The sequence below is a fragment of the Malaclemys terrapin genome, chromosome 2 (genome assembly GCF_027887155.1).
Source record: "Malaclemys terrapin pileata isolate rMalTer1 chromosome 2, rMalTer1.hap1, whole genome shotgun sequence".
Lineage (NCBI taxonomy): Eukaryota > Metazoa > Chordata > Testudines > Emydidae > Malaclemys > Malaclemys terrapin.
Genome location: NC_071506.1, coordinates 204126205 through 204145937, shown reverse-complemented (window position 1 = coordinate 204145937; position 19733 = coordinate 204126205). Strand labels below are relative to the sequence as shown.

At 45.0% G+C, this 19733-nt stretch overlaps 1 protein-coding gene across 1 annotated transcript in view; it reads right to left on the bottom strand.

Moving 5' to 3' along the window:
- SUSD5 (sushi domain containing 5) overlaps positions 1-19733 on the bottom strand; it is a 69401-nt gene that overhangs the window by 6787 nt on the left and 42881 nt on the right. The gene's annotated exons all lie outside the window — the stretch shown is intronic.

Sequence of the window (19733 nt, the reverse complement as noted above, 5' to 3'; positions counted from 1 at the left end):
TATGTCTGGCGTAGGAAGCAGATACACCAGCAGAGAATTTTCCCCACACAGAGAAACTTCTCCACTGGCCCTCTCTGGTCAGTTAAAAACATGGGAAAACTTCCATGCGATGCAGAGTGGATTTAGCAGACAGGAGAATTCAGCCCTTTAAAGCACAAACATTTCTGGTAGGACACAAATTCTTCTAACTGTTCATAAAATGTGCTCGTGCAGTCTTTCATATCCTAACTGGTATTCGGAAGATTACCAGAATATTAAATCAACAGGTTTGTAAAATAAAATCATATACAAATTGTCAACAAAACATAAAACAGTTACAACATGCCAGCCTCAATACCTTAATTCCCTTCTCCCACTCATGAATTTTTCCACAGTGCCCTCTGGAAAGAATGCCTCACACCAGCTTGCAAGCCACAACCTCCTACTTATTCAAATCCCTCCTAAAAAATACCTGTGTGATGCCTGTTACAACCTGGCCCAGTCACCCTCTGTAAGTAGACCCAACATGCTTCTAAGCCACTGTGGACTCCACAATCCAACTGCGCATGAGGATGGGGGACAGCAAGTGACAGAGGGAGGCAGGAAGATGGAGTGAATGGGCTGAGGCCTCGGAGAAGGGGCGGGGCAAGGGTGTTTGGTTTTGTTCAGTCAGAAAGTTGGCAACCCTACAACTGCCCTGGAACCAGGACCTCAGACCTTCTGAGCCGCCTAGGCCTGTCTTCACAGTGTTTTGGAGCATGTGGGAGAGAGCCTCCTATCCCAGGTCAACAGACTCATGCTGGGTGCTCTAAAAGTAGTTGCATAGACAGTGCTTTGAAGTTGCAGGTCGGGATGGAGTTCTGAAGCCTAGTAGGGTTATCAGTTTTGGTTGGATGTATTCCAGGAGATTTCATCACATGACATAATCTTTAATTCCTGGAGAGTCCAGGACAATCCTGGAGGGTTGGCAACCCTAAAGCATAGGGAAGGGTGTGGGCTTTAGAACCCAAGCTCCACACTAACACTAAACTTCAAAACTTTGTATATGCAGCTGCTTTTAGAGGCCCACTCACCTGAGTCTGGCTATGCGGGCTCTCAGATTTGCTCCCAGGGGCTCCAAACTGCTGTTATAGAGACATCCTCCTTTTTGCTTACACATGCTCCCGCTCCACCCCAGAGATCCACTCTGACTTCTAGTTTAATTATTTTGGGGAAAACGTGGTAGGAAGGCAAGGAACACAGGGTTTATAAGGGAATTTCTTAACCTGCTCATAAAAAGCACTAGAGATTAACAGATTTTTGCAAAATAAAAATCCTGAGATGCAGCTCCTGCTCCGCCCCTGTGAGGTAGAGCTGGTCTTGTCAGTGTTTCAGGCTAGGCAGAGTCCTTCCTGCCTTCTTTCTCTCTTTCCAGCCCAATCTGCTTGCACATGGAGATGGATGGCTCTGATTCACAGAGAAGCACTTCAACACAATCTGTCTCTTTTTGCAATGTGCTCCTCTGGCATGCTTGATCATTTTATGTCCTCATGTTAGAATCATAGGGTTGGAAGGGACCTCAGGAGGTCATCTAGTCCAACCCCTTGCTCAAAGCAGGACCTAATCCCCAACTAAATCATCCCAGCCAGGGCTTTGTCAGGCCTAACCTTAAAAACTTCTAAGGAAGGAGATTCCACCACCTCCCTAGGTAACCCATTCCAGTGCTTCACCACCCTCCTAGTGAAAAAGTTTTTCCTAATATCCCATCTAAACCTCCCCTACTGCAACTTGAGAACATTACTCTTTGTTCTATCATCTGGTACCACTGAGAACAGTCTAGATCAGGGCCGCCCAGAGGATTCAGGGGGCCTGGGGTCTTTGGCGGCAGGTCACGGAGCGAGTGAAGGACCCGCTGCCGAATTGCTGCCAAAAACTCTCGTGGGGGGCCCTGAAAACTCTCGTGGGAGCCCCTGCGGGGCCTGGGGCAAATTGCCCCACTTGCACCCTCCCCCTCAGGGCGGCCCTGCTCTAGATCCATCCTCTTTGGAACCCCCTTTCAGGTAGTTGAAAGCAGCTATCAAATCCCGCCTCATTCTTCTCTTCTGCAGACTAAATAATCCCAGTTCCCTCAGCCTCTCCTCGTAAGTCATATGCTCCAGCCCCCCTAATCGTTTTTGTTGCCCTCTGCTGGACTCTTCCCAATTTTTCCACATCCTTCTTGTAGTGTGGGGCCCAAAACTGGACACAGTACTCCAGATGAGGCCCAATGTCAAATAGAGGGGAATGATCATGTCCCTCGATCTGCTGGCAATGCTCCTACTTATACAGCCCAAAATGCCGTTAGCCTTCTTGGCAACAAGGGCACACTGTTGACTCATATCCAGCTTCTCATCCACAGTAACCCCTACGTCCTTTTCTGCAGAACTGCTACCTAGCCACTCAGTCCCTAGTTTGTAGCAGTGCATGGGAGTTTTCCTTCTTAAGTGCAGGACTCTGCAGTTGGCCTTGTTGAACCTCATCAGATTTCTTTTGGCCCGATCCTCTAATTTGTCTAGGTCCCTCTGTATCCTATCCCTACCCTCCAGCGTATCTACCACTCCTCCCAGTTTAGTGTCATCTGCAAACTTTCTGAGGGTGCAATCCAAGCCATCCTCCAGATCATTAATAAAGATATTGAACAAAACTGGCCCCAGGACCGACCCTTGGGGCACTCCGCTTGATACCGGCTGCCAACTAGACATGGAGCCATTGATCACTACCCGTTGAGCCCGACGATCTAGCCAGCTTTCTATCCATTTTCTAGTCCATTCATCCAGCCCATACCTCTTTAACTTGCTGGCAAGAATACTGTGGGAGACCGTATCAAAAGCTTTGCTAAAGTCAAGGAATAACATGTCCACTGCTTTCCCCTCATCCACAGAACAAGTCATCTCATCACAGAAGGCAATTAGGTTAGTCAGGCATGACTTGCCCATGGTGAATCCATGCTGACTGTTCCTGATCACTTTCCTCTCCTCGAAGTACTTCAAAATTGATTCCTTAAGGACCTGCTCCATGATTTTTCCAGGGACTGTTCTTGTGTTATGAAACAGGGCAAATAGGAGCACATAGTTTACCTTGTCTGCCATTAATTATTTTGTAAGCCTATATTCCCTCTTACTCATCTCTTCTCTAAACAGTCCCAATCTCTCTTCATATGGAAATTTTTACATGTCTAATCAGTCTTCACACCTGGCTCTGAAAGCCTTTTACTTCTAAAATATCCTTTTTGAGATAGGGTGACCACACTAATCCAGGTGAGGTGAGGGTGTAACATTGATTTTATACGTTGGTGTTTAGCCAACCCCTCCGCCACCCCTCCATAACTCTTTCTCTCTTCTCTTTCCCTATGTGTGGTGTAGCCTCCTTATCTGTTTTTCAGATAGGAAGTTCTTCAGGCCAGGTGCTTTATTTTGTGTACAGATGCTCCCCGACTTACGCAACCATTCCATTCTGGAACGTCTTGCGTAACTCGAATTTTGCGTAAGTCGGAAACTATCTCCGACCATTAAGCAAAAAAAAAAACCCCTAAAAAAACCAAAAAAACACTCCTATTTCTAGCTTACGGAACTTTTTCCTTAAGTGCGGATTTGCGTAAGTCGCGTTTGCGTAACCCGGGGGGGGCATCTGTATTGAACAGCACAGATCACTTTGTCAATGTTAAATAATAGTAATAAATGGCCTTGCTATATAAAGTGAAATTCTTTCTTTTCAGAATCTCTCTTGAAATACATTTTCTTTTGTTTAGAAGGATTTTCCTACTGAAATATCTAAGTCAAGTAATAGCATAAGCTCTTGATAAAATGTTAGTCTCCAATCAAGTATCCAGAATTTGTTCTCTTTGGGCCCAATCCTGCTCAAAAATCAATTGGCGTTTTACCAATTACTTAACTGGAAACAAGAACAAGCAAATTTTTATTTTTTATTAGGAGCTTCTAACCTTGCTGTACAGTATCTACTGCCCAGGCATACTTAAGTCTCATTCCTTTAGAGCTAGTCTACACTGGCAATGCTAAAGCACTGCCGCGGCAGTGCTTTAATGTGGCTTGTGTGGTCACATTTGACGTTTGACAAAAAACCCACCTCCACGAGGGGCGAAGCTGCCAGTACTGGGAGCACAGCAATTTATAGCTCCCAGTGCTGCTGCAGTCTACACTGGCTCTTTACAGCGCTGAAACTTGCTGCGCTCAGGGGGGTGTTTTTTCACACCCCTGAGCAAGAACGTTGCAGCGCTATAAATTGCCAGTGTAGACGAGCCCTTAGATAATCATTGTGGTCCAGGTTGTAAAGCTGCTACAGCATATTCTCATACGCAATGACTGCTGTTTGTACAGTTTATAGCAAAGAAGACTATATACATAACTAATGTTAGCTTAAGGGATGCCAGAATGAAAGGATCTATTAATCTCGTTAAACATCAAAGGAAGCATTGCCCTGAAGCTTTGGCTTCACATAGTCCTGGATTGCTTCTCGTAGTAGTAGTAGTAGTAGCCCATTCTTTCTTCTTGGTTTTAGACCTCCAGATGAGGCCTACATTTGGTATTTAGCAAGTTAATGTTATGAGGACAGCCTTTTTAGCAGCTGTGGACCCTATATTCCAGGCACTGGTAGCTTACTTTTTATACTCAGTTTTGCTCACTACCTAAGCACTTTTTGGAGCTTTCTACCTCCCAGGTTATAGGATCATAACTGAAGACTACTGACCAAAGTGTCACTATATCCATCGCCTGTTTAAACAGCTGTAGCCTTTATTTACATGCATTTAAACCAATTACCAGCTGGTTTTAAAGTGGTTGTACCTTTCCTTTTAGGCAGGCTTGGCTTTAAAACTGCTTATATTGAAAAGCATTGGTCCAAGATCCAAGTCTTTCTATATTCAGCCAGAGTCCCAAACACACACCCCGCATTACTGCTGGGGACTCAGGGACTAATTAGAGTAAGGGACCACTTAATGTGAGTAAGGATAGCAGAATCTCACCCTATGGAAATCATAATAATTAATAGCTTCCATTTTTATACTGTACCTTTCATCTAAATCTCAAATTGCTTTCCAAACATTAACAAATTAATTAAGTCTCTTACAATCCTTCTGAAATGGGTACAGTAATATCTATTTGACAGGTGATCATGCTGTGGTATAGAGCTGTGAAGTGATTTGTCTAAGGTCAGAAAGCGAGTCAGTGCAGAGCTGAAAACAGGAACCAAGGACAGCATTATTTTTTGACAGGCCTGTGAAATATTTTGCCTGTGAGATAGTACCACCCTGTTTCCCCCCCCCTACCCCCGCCACACACACACAGAGCAATAGACTTTTGTCCCAACATGTCCCAAAATAATAGTAATAAAAAAATGAACTGACTTTTATTCATCATCCCGTTCTGCCTTAATGTGAATTGATAACAATCTCAGTTTTTAAAAATGATTGTAGTGGGACTATGATAGAAAGGGTGAGGTTGTAGAATTTGGCCCATAGTGCTTTGGGATGAAAGGTGCTACAGATATTTATTATGAGTGGAATTTTCAAAAACACTTAGTGTTGGCCTCATTCAGCTTCCACTGAAGTCGATGGTAAAATTTACTCCAATGGAAACAAAGCCAGGTCAATGATGAATGCTTTTGAAAACCCTACCCTGTATGTTTCTTTTAGTGCCCAGCATGGGTCCTTTTCAAGCAGAGGTGATGTGATCTCAGCTCTCACGAGCTAACAATCTAAAAGGACAAAAAACAGACCGGGGGAAAGCAATAAAATATATAAGCAAAAGGATAAAAGTAAAGGCTGGCAAGCATCATTTTAGTTCAAATTTGTGGACAGGGAATTGATACGATTTCTCATATATCTGTTATGACTTGTTTTTTAGAACATAAGCTTTTGGGGGTATTTATTCTGTCTGAGCACTGTCAGATACAATGAGGTCTCTAGGAGCTTTCACAATGTAAATGTTCATGCTCGCATTAGTTTTGTCTATATACAGGGGTTCTCAAACTTCATTGCACCGTGACCCCCTTCTGACAACAAAAAATACTACATGACCCCAGCAGGAGTAACTAAAGCCTGAGCCCGCCTGAGTTCCCGCTGCTCCGGGCGGGGGGGCAAAGCCCGAGCCCCGCTTGCCTTGGCGTGGGTGGCCAAGGCCTGGGGCTTCAGCCTCCAGCAGGGGACCTGTAACCTGAGCCTTCCCACCCAGGGCTGAAGCCCTCGGGCTTTGGCTTTGATGCCCAGTATTGGGGCTCGGGCTTTGGCCCTGGGCCCCAGCAAGTCGAATGCCAACCCTGGCAACCCCATTAAAACAGGGTCTTGACCCACTTTGGGGTCCCGACTCTCAGTTTGAGAACCATTGGTCTATAATGAACCAGTGATTTAGGGCAAAAAAAAAGGAACATTGTCACTTAGTAAGTGGTTGTTTCCTTTTCGCTCTTTAAGACAGCGAGAGTATGTCACACAATACCAGCTTTCAGATCCTTATTACAATCCCAAGCTTCAGGATATATTTTCTGAAACAAATACATTCTCTTCACTGCAGCAGAAAAAATAATAAACTGCAAAAATGTATTTTCCTGTTCTCTGCCTAAGGTTGCTTTGTTTGGGTTGAAATCCCTGTGTTTTCAGTTTTAATACAGTGCCCTTTCGTAGTGGGAAATGGCAAGAAACAGTAACTATATAGAACCATTTTTCCCTCAAGAATATCTTGATTAAAAAGTATAGTGCATTACCTCAAGTGTGTAAAACATTTTAGGCCTCTTGCAGCATATTGCTTTATTAATTTTTGATTTACTTCATTGTATTCACAATCCATTGACTACAACCAAATGTCAGACTTTAAGATTATTTTGTTCAATGTGCTTATGCTAATTCTTCCAAAATCTTTCAGATTGTACCCTTATTAACGAATTATTTTTAAGCTGGGCAATAGTAATATATGACAAACAAAGCTTGTAGAGTAATCATAATATTATGTAGCTCTTACATGGCACTTTTCATCTAGAAATCTCAAAATGTTTTACAAAGCTGGGTGAGAATAATTATTCTCATTTTACAGATGGAGACAAAAAAGGGCACAAGGAGATGAAGTCATTTACCCAAACTCACAGAGTGAGTCATTTGCAGACTTGGGACTAGCAACCTGTTTTTTTGACTCCCAGACCTGTGTCCTCTCTATTGGTCTATGTGGCCTCTATCTGTAAAAGCATTGAGTCTGATTATGTATCTACTCCCTCAGAGCAGTTTCAGAATCAAGCCAAGTATCAGAGGGGTAGCCGTGTTAGTCTGGATCTGTAAAAAGCAACAGAGGGTCCTGTGGCACCTTTAAGACTAACAGATGTATTGGAGCATAAGCTTTCATGGGTGAATGCATCCGACGAAGTGGGCATTCACCCACGAAAGCTTATGCTCTAACACATCTGTTAGTCTTAAAGGTGCCACAGGACTCTCTGTTGCCTTTTACAGAATCAAGCCAGTTGTTTGGGAAATGTCATTTTAATGTAACAGTTTTTCCACACAGGCATTAGATATGCATTACAGTATCTTTTTTTGTTGCCCCTTGTTTCTGACAGGAATCAGCTGCAATAAAAGTTGATACGTGTTCCCAAAAGTAAACCTTCACTGAAATAGAATCACTTTCCAGCATCAAAGCATCTGAAAAGCTCTGTTCATGGGCCTCTGCTGGAACATTTTCCCCAAAAACATTTAGTGATTATTTTTCTCTGCTGTACCAGAAAATATCAACAACCAAATATAACCCAACTTCCTTTTAATTCTAATTCAATTCTTTTGATTCATTCTCAATGTTTTCATAGTTAACTCTAAGGTTGCAAAACAGGTCACCCAGGAGCCTAAATCACATTTCAAAAGTGATTTATGCATATAGGAGCCTAAGGGCTTGTCTACACAGGAAGCTATTGTGAAATAAGGTAGTATGTGAATGTAAAGCACAATAGCTGTTCCTCACTATCTCCTCATGTGGACACTCTTATTCCACAGTAAAAGTGCCTTTGGCTAGGTCTACACTACCCGCTGATTCAGCGGGTAGAAATCGACCTCTCGGGGATCGATTTATCGCGTCCCATCGGGACGCGACAATCGATCCCCGAATCGGCGCTCTTACTCCACCAGCGGAGGTGGGAGTAAGCGCCGTCGACAGAAAGCCGCAGAAGTCGATTTTGCCGCCGTCCTCACAGCGGGGTAAGTCGGCTGCGATACGTCGAATTCAGCTACGCTATTCACGTAGCTGAATTTGCGTATCTTAAATCGACTCCCCCCTGTAGTGTAGATGTACCCTTTGTGGATTAAGTTAATCCACAAGAAAGCACTCAATCCAGAATAAGGGTACATCTACACTACAGGGGGGAGTCGATTTAAGATACGCAAATTCAGCTACGTGAATAGCGTAGCTGAATTCGACGTATCGCAGCCGACTTACCCCGCTGTGAGGACGGCGGCAAAATCGACTTCTGCGGCTTTCTGTCGACGGCGCTTACTCCCACCTCCGCTGGTGGAGTAAGAGCGCCGATTCGGGGATCGATTGTCGCGTCCCGACGGGACACGATAATTCAATCCCCGAGAGGTCGATTTCTACCCGCCGATTCAGGCGGGTAGTGTAGACCTAGCCTAAGACTGCAGAGCTAGTGAGGAATAGCTATTGCACTTTACATTCACATCCTATTTATTTCACGAAAGCTTCCCCATGTAAACAGGGTCTTGGGCACTTTTGAAAATGTAACAGCTGGAGTACTAGTGATGACTCACTTTTACTGAGAACTGCTTTGACTTTTCCTCCTTTCTACCCGGTATCTGCTGGCGTCTGTTCATGACATGAAATAACTGAGCAGATCCCAAACATTCCAGGCATGTGTATTCTGAAATGGAGACAGTAACACCAATCAGTGTAGACCATTTTCATTCCATTTGGAATTTTGAGAGTCTCTTTCTGTTTTACTTGTCCAGTCCCAGTTGTGTCATGACTGCCCAATCCTTTTTTTAAAAAGTGGAAAGTTCTGCCAGAAATAACTTCTTAGAGGTTTGATACTTCTCTGAACAAGCAGTGAAATGTTGACAAGGAAATTCTGAATGCTGTTCCAGTCCCAGGCTTTTGTTATTGAATGGAATTATGTACAAAAAGAGAGAAAGAGAAAAAAGCAAAGGAACTCATTTGAAAATTATGTCAGAAACTGTATGCAATGGGCCACTTTGGCTGAGTTATTTTTATCTAAATTAGAAATAAAGCTGGTTGCAGGGACAGATCCTCAGCTAGTGTAAATTAAGTCAGTGGCATGTCTTACAAATTTATCATGAGTTTTACAATGTTTGGTTTGTTTTCTTAAAGCACCAATTCCTGGAGTAATGTCATTTAGGGAGAATCTCAGCTTTCACTCTGGAAAAAAAAAAAGGAAATATCTAGCCTTTGTGGTTGCAGATAAAAGCTTTGAAAACATGCCCCAAATCTATCCTAAATGTTTTTTAAAAAATAGGAAAATAAAAAGAATCCCAATTAAAAAAAAAACTCCATGATTTTTAAGCCAGTTTCATGATTTTTTTGCGGGGAGGGGGAGAGGTTAACAACTTAACTTCATGTTGGAATGGTGGAGAAGTTGAGGTAAGATACTATGTAGACCTAGTTGAAAGTATTAGTTACTAGACACGATACATTTTCTAAAGGTTAAAAGCCAACAGTGCAATCTTGGCTCCATTCTAGTAAATGGCATATCTCCTAATGACTTTAATGGGGTAAGGATTTCACCCTAAGATTGGGAGCCAGAATGTGTAGGATGGGATTTCCAAGAGGGATGCGTGTTGGCCTAATTCTACTCCCACTAAAGACAACAAGAGTTTTACTAGTGCAGCATTGCCAACTCTAAAAGTTAAAACATCATGAGACAGACCCCAAAAATCACAAGACTTAAAAAAAAACACTTTATTGTCTATATTGGAGGGGTGTCTATTGATTTCTGAACTCCCCCTACCCATACCCACTATATATGAGAGAGAGAATTAGTGTTGCCCACTCCCAAATGTATTGAGTAAAGTGATTTTGGGTCTGACTGCAGGAGCAATCACTATCTGCCTGATGGCGCAGAGCTTCCAGCTTCTCCTCAAACCCCAACATTCTAGTTAAGTCTGTAGCCCCCCATCTCCACATCTGTCCCCCAGCAATTAATTACACACTCCCAGCCCCCACATGCCCCCATATCTGCCTGTCGCCCCCCCAGGCCCCACACCAGTTCTGGGGTCCTTCACCCCCTTCCCAGCCCAGGGAGGGGGAGGGAGCTGCAGGTGCTTTTCTCCCCTTTCCCAGGCCTGGGAGGAGGTGGCTGTAGGGTTTCTTCACCCCTTTCCCCCCTTTTTTCTAGGCCTGGTGTTATAGGAATGGTTTTATTGTAGATTCTGCCCCAGACTTCCCGTGTGACCTGCGCAGATAACTTAACCTATCTGTGCCTTAGCTTTCCCAACCTGTAAAATTGGAATAAAGCCTATCCACAGGGATATTTAGCATGACTAATACTTGAGCTCCTCCAATCTAAGGTGCTAAATAATTGCAAATTATTATTTGAAAACTTATTTATTTTGAGAAACTCCCCTGAGAGAGATCATTAAGATGACCTAACCCCCAGTACAGCCATTCCATTGACCCAGCTACCACTTCTTAGGGAGGAGGAGGAGGATTACCTTCAACAATGGGAGAGTCCCTCCCGTCACTGTAGTAAGTTCCTACACTGAAGTGCTACAGCTGTGGCACTGTAGCATTTTAAGCGTAGCTACTGTATATACCAAAACTGAAGGAGAGGTCCAGAAAGGACTGAACGCAGAGGGGCAGTGGAGGGCCTTACCTGCTGATGTCTCACACCAGAGAGCTGGGCCCAGGGGAACAGTAAGAGGGCTGGAGGAGAGGGGGATGCTCCCCTGGTTAGGATGATCTCCCAGCAGACAGGCTGTGGTGGTTCCCACTGGGTTGTGCTCCATTTGGAAGGGCTGGGGAGTGGGGGGAGGCTACCCTAGCTGAAAGACAGAAGAGGACTGAAAGAGACTCCAGATGTTGTAGGAGGCACTGATGTGTGGTATGTGAGATATCAAAGGGTGAAATGTATTGGGATTTTGTCCTCACCCACAACTATTTCACATCTGGGGACAATATATACCTTCAAGTCAGCGGCACTGCTATGGGTACCCGCATGGCCCCACAATATGCCAACATTTTTATGGCTGACTTAGAACAACGCTTCCTTAGCTCTCATCCCCTAATGCCCCTACTCTACTTGTGCTACATTGATGACATCTTCATCATCTGGACCCATGGAAAAGAAGCCCTTGAGGAATTCCACCATGATTTCAATAATTTCCATCCCACCATCAACCTCAGCTTAGATCAATCCACACAAGCGGTCCATTTCCTGGACACTACTGTGCTAATAAGCGATGGTCACATAAATACCACCCTATACCGGAGACCTACTGACCGCTACACTTACCTAAATGTCTCCAGCTTCCATCCAGGACACACCACACGATCCATTGTCTACAGCCAAGCTCTAAGATATAACCGCATTTGCTCCAATCCCTCAGATAGAGACAAGCACCTACAAGATCTCTATCAAGCATTCTTAAAACTACAATACCCACCTGCTGAAGTGAAAAACAGATTGACAGAGCCAGACGAGTACCCAGAAGTCACCTCCTACAAGACAGGCCCACCAAAGAAAATAACAGAACACCACTAGCTGTCACCTTCAGCCCCCAACTAAAACCTCTCCAGTGCATCATCAGAGATTTACAACCTATCCTGAAAGATGATCCTTTACTCTCACAGATCTTGGGAGACAGACCTGTCCTCGCTTACAGACAACCCCCCAACCTAAAGCAAATACTCACCAGCAACCACACATCACTGAACAAAAACACTGACCCAGGAACCTATCCTTGTAACAAAGCCCGATGTCAACTCTGTCCACATATCTATTCAAGTGACATCATCATAGGACCTAATCACATCAGCCATACCATCAGGGGCTCATTCACCTGCACATCTACCAACGTGATATATGCCATCATGTGCCAGCAATGCCCCTCTGCCATGTACATTGGCCAAACCGGACAGTCTCTACACAAAAGAATTAATGGACACAAATCTGACATCAGGAATCATAATACTCAAAAACCAGTGGGAGAACACTTTAACCTGTCTGGCCATTCAATGACAGACCTGCGGGTGGCTATCTTACAACAGAAACACTTCAAAAACAGACTCCAACCAGAGACTGCTGAGCTGGAATTGATATGCAAACTAGATACAATCAACTCAGGATTGAATAAGGACTGGGAATGGCTGAGCCATTACAAACATTGAATCTATCTCCCCTTGTAAGTATTCTCACACTTCTTATCAAACTGTCTGTACTGGGCTATCTTGATTATCACTTCAAAAGTTTTTTTCTCTTACTTAATTGGCCTCTCAGAGTTGGTAAGACAACTCCCACCTGTTCATGCTCTCTGTATGGTGTGTATATATATCTCCTCAATATATGTTCCACTCTATATGCATCTGAAGAAGTGGGCTGTAAGCTTATGAAAAAAGCTTATGAAGAAAGCTTATGCTCTAATAAATTTGTTAGTCTCTAAGGTGCCACAAGGACTCCTGTTCTTTTTGCGGATACAGACTAACACGGCTGCTACTCTGAAACCTAAAATTGGGATTTTAATGACTACATGGACTGGTGTGATGGATGGAGGCAAGAGAGCCTGGTGTAGAATCCTTGGGTTACCTGAGAGGGAAAACTGAGGTGGGTGCACGGTTGTGCCTATGACAGAAGCTCTAGGGGTGTAGTCTTGCCATTGCTGCTTCGCTTTGTAACCCCACTTAGCTGCCTTGGTCCTGCAGATAGCACTGAGCATGCGGCTCCTCTGGCCTCCTAGCAACAAGGGGGGGGGGTGCTCCTCCTTCCTGGACTCTTCCCTCTGCTTCCTGTCAGTGAAAAGCAAAGAGGGGCAACCAGCACCACAAGGGGACCACCCGCTCCCAGCTAGAGAAGAATGGGGGAGGGGACCTAGTGACCCCACCCCCAGCAAAAGAGACAGGCTTGGGTAAACCTGAGAGTCCACCCCCAGCAATAAGGGACTGAGGGAGGCTCCCTATCCCACAGTAAATGTAGGGGAGTGCCAGAGGCAAGGGAGAATAGGGAGAAAAAATGCAGAAATTCTCTCCATCTCCTCCAATAAGGAGCAGCTGAGAAACATGCCCCATGGGCTGGAGGTGAAGCTGGGTACCCTCTGATGGGGCATTAGTGCCTCTCAAGTGGGGGCAGTGAAGGGGAATAAGACACCTCTCTCAGGAGCAAAAGAAAGGGGAATAGAGCCCCTCCCCCACCTGTGAATGAGTCACGAGACTGCTAATAAATGAAACAAATTTCTAAGGGGAATAGGGGGCCAGGAGAGGGAAACGGAGACCCCCAAGTGTGTGGAATGGGGTGGGAAAAGATTCCACTGAAGAAAAGAGAGACCCCAGCCCCCAATGGGGAATGCCATGAGGAGAGCCAAGTATGAAGACAGTGGAGCGAGACCCCAGAGAAGGATAGGAGCTTCCAATCAGGCCTTAGGAGAGACACTTACAAAAGGAAGGAGAGAACAATGGCAAAAAGAGTCCCAAGGGGGAAAAGAGAGGTGAGAGCCACCACCCAACAGGAGAGGGAAGTGGAGAGACCCACAAGGATGAGGCAGTGAAGCAGATAATCAAATAGTGAAAAGTACCCAAGGAGGGAGAGAGGAATGAACCCGAGTGGGTGGGGGGACTTAGGGCAGACCCCTAGAAGAGGAGACACTCCAGTGAAAGAGGGTGTCAGTAAAGAGAGAGATTCCAGGAGGAAAGAGATGGAGCGAGACACAGTGATGCAACTTAGTGGGAGGAAAGAAAATAGGGCAGCAAGAGAGAGGAGAGTGGAGGGATGGAGGGAAGGACAGAAAAATTAATCATCAGAAAAACAAATGCTGAAAATAACAGAGAGAGACAGATGAAGAGATAGAAGAAAATAAAAATGTTGAGTGACAGTTGACAGGGAATAGAAGATAAATCATGGAAGACACAGTAAGTTACTATTCTTATCTGGCTAGCACCAATAGTTGCAAGGCACTTTACAGACTGGTATAAATTCAAGGTGCCTGCCCTAAAGACCTTACAGACTACACAGGCAATGTATAAATGAAGGAAAATAAGTAGTGACCAAAACCAATACAATTGACATTTTGTTTGGATTTATTACTTTAAGTTTACAGAAAGCTTAGTGCCAGAAGATTACCTGAAAACACTTTGATTTTTATATAGCAGGAACCCTCCCGTGAAATGATTGTACAGAAGCAGGGGTGTTATTCGTGGAGCTGAATAACTGAGACTATGTCTACGCTACACAGCTTTTAGCGACACAGCTGTGTTGCTACAGCCATGCCACTAAAAAGTGCACAGTATAGCTGCTGTTTGTCATCTCTCCTGCCAACAAAACAATTCCACCCCCACTGAGAGGTATTAGCTTTGTCGGCAGGAGAGCGCTCCTGCTGACACAGTGCTGTTCAGACCGGCGCTTGTTGTCAGCAAAACTTTTATCTTTCAAGGGGATTATTTTTAACACCTCTGAAAGACAAAAGTTTTGTTGTTCAGTTGCCAGTGTAGACAAAGCCTGAGAAACTTTAGATAAAATATCCTAGTGTAGACCAGGTCTAACTGTGAGCTCTTTGTTTTTGCAGGAAAGATGTCTAAAGAGGGGTGATATGCATCAATTTTAGATCTGGTCTTATTTAGCATCTTCATTAATGCACTGGAAGAGGGAGTAAAGTGTGTTAATTGGGTTTGCAGAGAAGACTCATTTGGATGATGAGGACAGAGAAATTATGTGAAGTGTAACAGAGGAGTGAAAAGTACAGGAAAGAAATAACAAAATGAGATTTAATTTAGCTAACAAGATTAGCTAGCTAATCTTGAAAAAAATAATATGGAATACAGATTTATTAGAAGGTTGATACTTGGAAATCAGTAATGCTGAAAGAAACCTAGAGGTGATAGTGGACAACAAATTTAAAATAAGCTTGCAATGTAAATTTAACACCACGAATGTGATGGATGTGGTTTTGGGATGTATTCAAAGACAGAATCTGCTCAACTTTGATGATTCCAAACCTAGACTATAGGATTTAATTCTCAGCATCTCTGAATTCCCTCCAATTTGCCTAGGTCTTTCTAGAGAGCAATAAGAAGGTAATGAACACTTCACAGGGTTAGGCCCCAACTCTCCCTAAAATTAATGGGAGCTAAGGCACTCAGCTCTTTATAGAAGAAACTGAACACTTTGCAGGATTGGGCCAAAAAATTAGCAGGCAGGTGCATTCTGCACAAATTTCAGTTTCTGACAGGCTTTAAGATGGAGTCACATTAGAACAGTGACAACATAATAATGGTATGGATAACACAGCGATATCTATACTTGAAAGAATCATGTTTTATATATGCAGCTCTTGCAACTTTACTCTGAAAGGACACAGGGTTTTCAGATCTGTACTGTATACTTCCTTTAAGTATCCTAAGGCAAGTGCAAAATCCAGTTTTTCATTCCAGTAGCCCAGGCTGTAGCAACTCTGGTGCTGTGTGGAAAATAAACACAGCACAAGACATACAAAACCTGCATTCATCTTGTGCACTCTCTCTGGTAAACAATGTATTTGGCTCACTAACAGTCTCTGGGCTTAACTACCTTGAACTGCTTTGAAAAATTAACCTCTAATTTTGTTGTAACATCAGCAGTTAATTCCCTTCCGTAAGTAAATAAAACAAGTACGGTATGTTAAAGACCTATGAGTCACGTCCCACATCAGAATTAGCAAATACAAAATAATAAACAGCAGATCACTGCTAAGGGGCTGGTCCTAACATAGCTGGAGGCACATGCCCAGAGCTTAAATGGGAATTGTGCCCAATACTGTACAGAAAGAGGGTTTGTGAGAATGAGGAGAAAGATAGTGAGTATAAGGCAGGGTTATTAAACTGAGGATGAACTCTAGTAAAATATATTGAATACCCTCCCAGCAAAAGCACAACAGCAGTGTGGCACCATGATGCAACATCATCCTACATGACGTGATGAAGTCTCATAAATCCACAGAGATGACCATCATCGGTGCACTTTAAAAGTGGATGGTCTACAACTTGAACTGCAGGTACCACTTTGCCCCAGGGCTTGAAAATCTAGTATGCTGGGAATGGTGTCCACACTTCTATATATGCTAATAATAGGGTTACCATATTCAAACATTTAAAAAAGAGGACACTCAACGGGGCCCCGCCCCCGCCCCAATTCTGCCCCTTCCCCAACCCCGACCCCGCCCCAACCCCACCCCTTCTCCGCCCCCATTCCAACCCCTTCCCCAAAGTCCCTGCCCCAACTCTGCCCCCTCCTCTGAGCACCCTGCATTCCCCCTCCTCCCTCCCGCTCTGGTCTTGGTTGGGGGTTGCTAAGTGCTTCCCTGCTCCCCACTCGCCCCGCAGCCCCTATGCCCTTGCCTGCCCTGCTCCTCCTCACCCTGCAGCCTCTGCACCCCCCTGCCCCTGCAGCCTCTGCACCCCCCCGCCCCTGCAGCCTCTGTGCCCCCTGCTCCCCACTCACCCTGCAGCCTCTGCACCCCCCCGCCCCTGCAGCCTCTGTGCCCCCTGCTCCCCACTCGCCCTGCAGCCTCTGCACCCCCCCGCCCCTGCAGCCTCTGTGCCCCCTGCTCCCCACTCACCCTGAAGCCTCTGCACCCCCCCGCCTCTGCAGCCTCTGTGCCCCCTGCTCCCCACTCGCCCTGCAGCCTCTGCACCCCCCCGCCCCTGCAGCCTCTGTGCCCCCTGCTCCCCACTCGCCCTGCAGCCTCTGCACCCCCCCGCCCCTGCAGCCTCTGTGCCCCCTGCTCCCCACTCGCCCTGCAGCCTCTGCACCCCCCCGCCCCTGCAGCCTCTGTGCCCCCTGCTCCCCACTCACCCTGAAGCCTCTGCACCCCCCCGCCCCTGCAGCCTCTGTGCCCCCTGCTCCCCACTCGCCCTGCAGCCTCTGCACCCCCCCGCCCCTGCAGCCTCTGTGCCCCCTGCTCCCCACTCGCCCTGCAGCCTCTGCACCCCCCCGCCCCTGCAGCCTCTACACACACACCCCCCGCCGCCTGCCCTGCTCCCCCCGCTCACCCGGCAGAGGGAGAACTGCGAGCTCCATGTGGAATTAAACACAGCCCCGCTGCTCCGTCGGGGAGGAGGGAGCGGGGGGAGGGGGCGGGACTCTGGCTGCTAGAGGCCCTAGTGGCTGCGAGCAGCTTTCAATCAGGCCAGGCATCCAATCAGCTGCGCCGCACAAGGGGAAAAGAGAAATCCCGGACATTTCTACTTAATTAGAAATCCCCCCCGGACGGCCATTTAACACTGAAAAAGCCGGACATGTCCGGGGAAACCCGGACAGATGGTAACCCTATTAATAACCAAATCCAGCCCTCCCTTCCATGCATGCAACCCCATTCAAGTTGTTTACATCTCCTCTCAGTGCCACTCCCTTCCTTCTCCCCCTAAATCAATTGCCTCTTTCCTGATCTGGCTCACCAGAAAGAATGATCATGTCTCCTATGACCCCAAAGAGACTGGGAGAGACTCCTGGGACAAATCTGGCTGGTCAGCCCCCACAAACCAGAGGAAACAAAGAAAATAGGAGACAGTAAACCTTTTGTCAAAGTGCTAATCAGAGAGTTGTTTGGGTGGAACACTATGAGTCAGCATATTCAGCTGCTATGCCTGCATGAACAAATAGCCAGTAACTGGTGCCCAAGTTTTTGGGGTCAAAGTTATATCCAGAGAAAGTGACATGATGGATATCAGAAGCAACTAACCCTTAAAAGATGCCCTTAACAGCAGTTAGTGGTATCTTTTTCATTGCCAGAGACTACTGATACATTGAATTCCAGTGTAAAAGGCTTAAGATTCCATAAAATGAGGAAACCGTAAGTGATAAAACAGTATAATTAGTTTCTCAAATAATTGCATCCCTCCCTTTGGATTTTTCAAAAGATACTGGGTTTATTAAAGGAATGCACATATTGTCATAGCCTGACATGGCCTGGCCTGACATGCGTAATTAACACATGGAGCGAGGCCTCATTTTTTGGAAGAGAGAATTAAGGAAGGAAATAAATCATCAGGTTGAAAACAGAATGTTTGTGCAAAATAAAGTAAATAAATAGGTCAGTAGGCTAAGAAGACAGAATGTCTGAACCAACTAAGGCTTTGTCTACACTAGCACTTTTATCAGTAAAACTTTTGTCAGTCAGAGGTGTGAAAAAACACACCCTGACTGACATAAGTTTCACCGACAAAAGCGCCTGTGTGGACAGAGCATACTGTTACTAGTATATTTATCACTCTGCCTTGTTACTGTTATTATCTATTAATTGTGTAACAGTAGTTCCCAAAGGCCCTAATAAAGAGTGGGGGCCCCACAGTGCCTGGCTGTTGAACAAACACTGGAAGACATGGTAACCCTGGAACTTTTGCCATATTAGAAAATGATATGGAACTCTGTGTTTAAAGTGTTGCCTTGGAAAATGAAGTTATTTAACTGCTTATACTTTATGTTGTTAAGTTTGAATGCATCCACTAGTCCATTTTTTCATTTATCTTGCTGATATGATGCATTTTATTACGGTCTGATGATAAAGTGATACGGTGGAGGTCTTGAGTTAGGTAGGTAGGTAGGGTCTGGGAGTTGCTGTAGACCTTTGTGCGCATCCTGCTGAATTTTATGTTGTTTTTCCTCATTATTCCTTGTATAGGGGTGATAGTGGCAGAGGAAACAACCAATGTATTGTAGAATGCTCAGGTGACCTTCCAGACCACCAGCTTATTTGACAAACTGTCCCTTGATTATTTCAAATGCTTCCCCATACTTTCCCTCACAGCACTCCTCTGTGCTCCCCTCCACACAGCACCCCTTCTGTGCTCAATTTGTTTTCTCTCTAGCCCACATCCTTGTTTCCTCTCTGGAGAAGTATCCTATTGCTGCCTAATGTAGGATCCTCCCAGCCCAGCCTTCTGGTTACCAGTATAGAGAATGTATTCCCCACTCCAGCCCAACACCTACATTATGCTGCACAGCTTCAGTGGAAGCAGTTGTCTTGAGCTCCCCCTGAAAATATCTAAGAGGTGACTGGCTTGGTACAGTAGAACCTCAAAGTTACAAACACCTTGGAAATGGAGGTTGTTCATAACTCTGAAATGTTTGTAACTCTGAACAAAATGTTATGGTTGTTCTTTCAAAAGTTTACAACTGAACATTGACTTAATGCAGCTTTGAAACTTTACTATGCAGAAGAAAAATGCTGCTTTTAGCCATCTTTATTTAACTGAAACAAGCATAGAAACAGTTTCCTTGCCTTGTCAAATCTTCTTTTTAAACTTTCCCTTTATTTTTTACTAATTTACATTTAATACGATACTGTACTGTATTTGCTTTTTTGTTCTCTGCTGCTGCCTGATTTGTGTATGTCTGGTTCCAAATGAGGTGTGTGGTTGACTGGTCAGTTTGTAACTCTGGTGTTTGTAACTCTGAGGTTTTATTGTATAGTTAAGAGCTCTGAGGACCATTGGGAGAGCAAGTTGTGGAGGATCATCTGGTGCATAAGCGGCTAGAGAAGCACTGTTACACAGCACTGCTATAGACACCTTCAACAGCACACAGTTGCAGTCAAGTCCTGGGGACTG